Raw genomic sequence first — 6,208 nt, forward strand, 5'->3', positions numbered from 1 at the left:
TACATAACAGTGTATTACGCGAAATATCTTCAACATGAATGATCATGTGCCCTAGAATCATTTTATCACTTTAATTATGACAAATAGTCATCCATCTGATCCCATACGCATCAAGCTACAACATCACCTGATCTAAATCCTACTTATCTCTCAGCTCTTTGTAATTCATGGTGTGTGGTAAAAGTATTGCAATACTCGAGCCTCTTGAGCAGCCACAGAGCTGGAGCCTGCTCACTCATTCTGTGGCTGTAAAACCTTTTTTTTTTGCATTGGGATTTGCTTTGTAATATTCAGTCCTCAACCAGATTTTTTCTCGAGAGCTTTGAGTGACATTGAAATGGTGACATTAATTTTGCTGATTTCATCATGGCTGCTTCCTCGGAAAAAAAGAGACAAAGGGAGTGGGGGCTTTTTAAATATAATTCAGGCATGGTGGTGATTTTAACTGCTCCACAGTGCTCTCCACACTGTACCTAAATCCTCTAGCCTCTAGGTGGTACGTACATCTAATGTATTTCTAATTACACAAATTACAATCTGTATCAACTGAGGGAAAACGAAGACCCAACAGCACTACGTTGATCAGCTTTTATTAGATGTCTGGCATCAAGTGATACCATTTGATGGTGGAAACCCTTTTGTCATCATGCTGTTTAAAAAAACAAAAAGATAATTGGTTGTTCTTAAGTGATGTAGTAAAACAGAAAAAATAAAAGATAATACACTTGCCTCTTACTGTGAGTCTCTGAGTAGCTCATGTGCCTGAGGTGGCTAATGAGTCCCGAATCTGTTAGCTGACGGTTAATCATTTACAATTTAAGCTAATTCTATGCCCTGGAAACACACAGGAAGTGTCTCTTTCCATGATGTTTTCTTGCTGCTAAGAATAGCACGTTGTGTGCTTTTTAATATGCATGCAGGGAATTTAAAACACCTTTTTATTTTTTAAATCAGTCAACCATGCAGCGCATGGCTTTAAACTGCACTTTGAATTTATCCTCCCCTTGAAAAGACCTCCACACTTTGTTTTGATTTGCACGGGCATGTGTAGTGACTTGGGTGCTAATATGAGCTCAGGATGGCAAGATTAAACAAAATTGTTTTGACATTGTCCTTTGAGAAGGAGTTTAGTGGAGCATTTAGTTTGAAAACAGAAGCATAAACATACTGGGGTTTTCTTTGAGATATTTGAGTGCAGATACATAACAGAAGTTCTCGTGGTAGTTTTTATGAAGTGACATTCACCAATATTTTTGTAAGAATAATATAATCTCTGACAGGATCGTCTACCTTTTCAGTGAGTTATTTTTCAATGATTCAACAAAATCACTTCCATTGTGTTAAGTTAGCTACCTTAATACAATGGAAGTGATTTTTGCAAAGGTTTCAGAGGCAGATTATTTTAAATTTTGTACATACTGTACTGTATATCCACATTTATGATAAAAAACTATCAGGGCTCTTTGTTCTTTTGTGGATTGGGAAGATTGACCCATTTTTAGCTTAAAGTTAACTCTGACCTTTACTTCAAGAATCCAATTCCGGAATCAGAATCAGAACCATTTATTTGCCAGGTATGTTACATACGAGGAATACATTAGACAAACAACGACAATCAACATTCAACACAGTGCAGAAATAGAAACATATTAAATTTACAATAGAATATAAAATGAAGTGCACAGACAAACGGATAAGTGTGTGTTAAAGTGTAATGTTAAAATGACATGTGTATTTAAATATGAGGTATGAAGGGCTTTGCAGTGGAGTGACCGGTAGGAAATTGTAATGGGGGTGACAGTCAGTGGGGGACCCGGGCTCTGTTAATGAGCCCGACTGCAGACGGGAAAAAACTGTTCGTGTGGTGTGAGGTCTTGGTCCTGATGGGCCGCAGCCTCCTTCCAGAAGGGGTCGGCTGCAATCTTTCTTACTATCCATTTGTGTAGTTGTTGTTTTTATATTGTTTTTACTTAACAAAGTAGTATGTTTTATTTTTCTCCAAGAAGCTACTGTGCATGCTATGTTTCTTTTCTTCAGTTCTGGTGAAATTGCTTTCTTGAGCTTAGAAACATGCACTAGGTGCTGCGGCCGGGCCACAGGATCTGAAACAGGTCAAAAAGTACTAGTTTTGGCCGGAGAGACATTCTTGCGTGAACGCTACACTCTTTCTTTTTTCAACAATGATGCTGATATGAAATAATTTCCCCAGAAAAAGAGCAACTCTGTATTGATGCTCAAACCTATTAATAGACCCAATTTCAGCTCCAACTTATAATTATTTTACGCATTTTCCCTTGTTGCCATGGCAAAGCGCAGGGGAAAAAGACGAAGCGCTGCTCACGGTTGTCTTGGATACGACGGTTTTCCCTTGTAAAGTAACGAGAGGAGCTGAACCTGTGGGAGCACAGTGCTTATTTTTAGGCCTGACGCCAGCTTGCATGTGTGGATTAAGACATCTTTGGCACCGGTGCGTCCATGTGCATGCATGTGCGTGCATGTGTGTCTGTCTGTGTGTGTCGTGAGCATGTTTACAGGCTTTATTACAGACTCACTTTGGGAAGAGCTGAAGGCGTTTTGCATTTGGCAAACAAACACCTGGGCCACCACTTGTGTCATTGCTCCAAATGTGCTGGAAGAAGCAATAAAAAAAAAGAAAACAGCATCTTCGGATGCTGGCTTGAAAGATAGACGCTTCCCTCAATCACTAATGGTGGTGCTCACTGATCAAATAATTTACAACAGTACATTGGTTTCATGTGAGACTATAGGCTTGCAAACAAAAAGCAATATGAAGCAAATAAGTATCACTCCTCAATAAATGGAATCTTATCACTTATTCCCTTGAGCGTTACGGATATTTTTAAGAAACCGTAGCCTTGACCTTTGCTTTCGTCACTCATGTAACTAGACTCCTGTGATGCAGGAACGTAAGCTTAGTCTGTTGTTAAGGCTGGAAAGGGTTATTTGGTAACCAAATGCACACACACACACACACACACACACACACACACACACACACACACACACACACACACACACACACAAAACACACCCAGCTGGCCTCTTGTTTTAATAGATTGACAGTGTGGAGATAATAGCAGGTCTGCAAATATGATGTCTTGGCAGCTGTGCTTTTGAGCTTCTCTCTTCCTGCAATGCATTGTGGAAGATGAAGATTTGTGTGATTTGACTAATAAAGCAAGTGGGGAAATCACTCAAAGAGCAGCGACCCTTTGGATACACACGATATAACTGTCGACAGACTGACCTCACCTAACTGCAGGGTCTTTTGCATCTAAAGCTACTGTGAAAATACCCAGTTTGACCTCATTGAAGGATCACTTATTTACACAATGTTCAGCTCGTCTTTGGTTCCCTGTACAATATTCAGACCATTAATATAGCAGCAAACAACTATTTGCCATGTCAAAATAAATGTGATGTCTACCTGAGCAGGGATGAGGTCAGATCTGTGTGTTGTTATCTGAGCCATGCGTACTTTTAGTGAATGTAGTGAGCGTGCCCCACTGGTTATCTGGCTAGCCTTTACAGCTGACGTTGTTGACGCGGAAGCAGCGTAGCGCACACACATGAACATAACCAAAAAGATAATGACCACCTGTGGATCCAGGGGACTCACTACATTGAAAATCAGCATCATTGGTAGGGAGTGATTACATGCCACCACTGCTGATGACTGCACCATCATTAGATCTTGGCCAATTATTTACCATCAGTAGTATTAAAAAAAAGAAGCAGGGAGTATGAAGAATGGCAGAGTCAGAGAGCAGAGAACACCCTGCTCACCCCCAACCCTCCTGACGCCCCTCCATTGTGTCTGCCCAGCACTAGCGTGGCCAAGCTCAGCTGCAATCGGCTTTGACTTCTTAGTGGCCGTGTGGTCTTTGCATACTTGTAATAAGCCCTGTCATTTCATAGCGCAAACATGCCACGGATAAGCTTGAGGGACCGGTATCAGGCATTAAGAACCTGATCCTTATTGATCCAAGTTTTGCAAAAGAGCTTGGTCCCTCAGCATATAAGAATATGCTTCAATGTCACAGCCACACACAAGCACACACACACACACACACACACACACACACACACACACACACATACACACACACACACACACACACACACACACACACACACACACACACACACACACACACACACACACACACACAGGCACGTCACACACGTCAATTTGCCCAGTCCTGCCATCCTTCCAGTTGGACTAAGTAAAAAAAAAAGAGTAAAATGAAACCATTTAAAGATGAAGAAGGAAAAAACTTTGACTAAACTAAGAAACATAATAAGTGGCCTACACTCAACCAAAATTGATACACATAGGTATTTGAATGTATGTGACAGCTTTTTTCTCTAAGTCAGTTACACTGAGTTCAGGTCGTGCTATTCAAAATGTGATATGACATGTCTGTGGGTTAGGAGACATATATTTATTACATAAGGCAAAGAGAGGGAGTTAAATATAGATCAAAACCCATGAACACGTCCAAAACATATGGTTATTGCATGGATTAATGGATGATGTATAATAGATTTTAGAACGACGTGTTTAATCTAAGATCTCATTAAAGTAATGAAGTCTTGAAAGATCTTCAAATTGATTGTTCTTATTCAAATGGCAGAATGAAAAGCAATCATAAAGATGTTCCAGATAACTTCCAGAATTTCTGTCCCAATGTAAATTTTGCTGCCTGCCGAAGAGCGACAACAGTCGTTACGGCTATGCCCCACCGGTATGACGGTATATGAAAAATTCATACCTACATTCCCCTGGGTCCTAAGTCCCTCCATGTTCAGCTTCTTAACACCCTCTATGTACCAACATACAAACAGAGCGAGTTGGCCAGCGAGCGGTGAACAACTACGGTGGCGGTTCTTTTCGGCATCAATGAATGAATGTGAAAAAATACCGTGATATACCGTAAACTGTCAGAATCTTACAAAATACCGTGATATATTTTTTTGGCCATCCAGCCCTATATATATATATATATATATATATATATATATATATATATATATATATATATATATATATATATATATATATATTCCTTCAATGCTGGAACGTTGTGTGAAGATGCTTCATCACTCCATATCTGATCAGAGAGGTTGAAATGTGATTTTTATGTTCACACATGCACACATTTCGCACACAGTGAACCTGTGGTGATGCTACTGGGTTTTGGCCACTACAGCACTCCCACCATGGATTGCTATCGTCATGGCAACCATGAATTAGCATCCTTGTATACCACTGTCTCTCCCTCATCAGCTGCACTCTTTTCTTCCTCACCATTGTTCTTGTTTGAGCTCTCCCTCCCCCACTGTTTCTCTCTCTCTTCTTTCTCTCTCTCTCTTCCTTCTCTCTCTTTCTGTGTGTGTGTCTGTCTGTCACTCTCTCTCTTTCCCTCCCTCTCTTTCTCGGTATGTCTGTCTCTCTCTCCCTCTCTGTCTGTCTCTCTCTCCCCCTCCCTCTCTCTCTGTCTGTCTCTCCGCCTCCCTCCTCCTTAACTCTTAATTTATATTATCTGTCTGTATTTTAAAATCTTACATCAACTAATAAGCACATTTTAAATCTCAGGACAACGGATGCTTAGTCTCTCAGTCTTCTGTCTGCAATGTTTTTTTCTTGCCTGTTAAATGGATCAATTAGAAACAACGAAGAGCCTCACTGAGCTAATGTTAGCTGGCCTGCCCACTCACTCAGCCGCTCACTCAGTCTTTCCAACGGTTGCTAATAGTACTCCCCATGGACATGACGGCTAAGACTGTTTGGATGTTACCAGAGCAACTGGCTATTCTATTTATAGCTATTAACAAAGTTAGATACCAGTGGTCGTGTGCGGGAGCTTGTAAATTAAGAATGAGCTGTGCACATACGTAAGTCCACAGTGATTTAGACTTCCATGGATCCCTGTGTGTTGTACTTGATGGGCCTTGACGCAACAACACAGTTTATCACAATGTGACAAGCAGCAATAAAAACAAGATATATAAAATATGCAAAACATTTTATATCTGTGGGAAATAGTCTAGAACTTCTATAAAGAGCTTCTACCCTCCTTCTCTGGTTTGAACCTTAACTCTGCCTTAGTGGTCTGACAACCAAGGGGTTTTGCATTCATGTTCACAATCTATACTTCATTTGTGTTTTCAATGCATGGCCCGT

Source organism: Taurulus bubalis (genome assembly GCF_910589615.1).
Source record: "Taurulus bubalis genome assembly, chromosome: 2".
Classification (NCBI taxonomy): Eukaryota; Metazoa; Chordata; class Actinopteri; order Perciformes; family Cottidae; genus Taurulus; species Taurulus bubalis.